The 1,026-nt window shown below is 26.0% G+C and overlaps 1 protein-coding gene across 1 annotated transcript in view; it reads right to left on the bottom strand.

Annotated features, from left to right (window-relative positions):
- Positions 1-968, bottom strand: part of LOC107473176 (putative UPF0481 protein At3g02645) — a 5,750-nt gene extending 4,782 nt beyond the window's left edge. The window contains exon 1 of the mRNA XM_016092726.3: positions 839-968. The gene's annotated coding sequence lies outside the window, so the exon portion shown is untranslated. The remainder of the gene's footprint in view (positions 1-838) is intronic.
- Between the last annotated feature and the right edge of the window lie 58 nt (positions 969-1,026).

Here is a 1,026-nt window from a genome sequence, read left to right as displayed (position 1 = left end):
CCAGTACGATTTAGATGGTACTGTAATGAGTTTATAAAATTCTAAAACAAAATAAATCTTAAAGATAAAAATACAAAATTGTTATGGAAAACAATAATTTTTTTATTTTATTTCAATAAAAAAAATTAACACTAATAAAACACTAATTAAAAAACCGTTGCTTAATAGGTAAAGATATATTTTATGATTATTTTATGGTTTTTATTTAAAAGTATAGTTTTATGTTAGTGTTAATTTTTTAAATATTAATTTTTTAAAAAAATATAATTTATTGACATTAATTATTTGATGATGTTATCAATATATAATAAAAGTTCTATTAACAGAATACCTATTACAAAATTGTGCCAACATATATTACAATATTGATAATCTAAAAGAAATTTCAAAACTCCAAACATAAGGGGAGTATTATAACATCCACCTTCAACTTAAGTAAGTCATTTCACCAATTAACATAGCGCAGCCTTTATGTGTACTCATAGATCAGATGTGAACATAACATATCAGAACGGAAATCATCACTTGATGATATGGCAAAAACACTTAGGACAATGCAATTGTTTAATTACCTTTCCATGGTGTAGTAGAATCTCTTGCATTTCTAGATCTCAATATAAGAGAACATTATTTTAACTAAGAAGGCTTTTTTTGGTGACTAACTAAAAGGCTTTAACTAACCTACTACCTCAGTTCTAAATTATATTATACAAATTAAAGAAATTGTTAATTAATACAGAAAACATATATAAGGAAAAAAATACAAGACAATCATCAAAATCAAAGAAATAGAATGGACATAACATGGTGAGATTGGTGATGAATATAGATTAAGAACCTGTTTTGTGGGAATAAGTCAAAAGTTTCCAAGTGCTCTTGATCAGTAATGGCAAAGATGAGTTGCAACTTGCAAGTGAGAGGGAGCAGCTACGAGAGTCAAAGAAGATTTTAAAAAATGAGAAGAATCTGATCATAAAACTCATTTAGCTAGGCTTCACATTATTGTTTATAGAGAACATTCTAAAG

Source organism: Arachis duranensis, chromosome 2 (assembly GCF_000817695.3).
Source record: "Arachis duranensis cultivar V14167 chromosome 2, aradu.V14167.gnm2.J7QH, whole genome shotgun sequence".
NCBI lineage: Eukaryota > Viridiplantae > Streptophyta > Magnoliopsida > Fabales > Fabaceae > Arachis > Arachis duranensis.
Note: the sequence above shows the minus strand (reverse complement) of the source record. Positions and strands in the feature narration are given on the sequence as shown.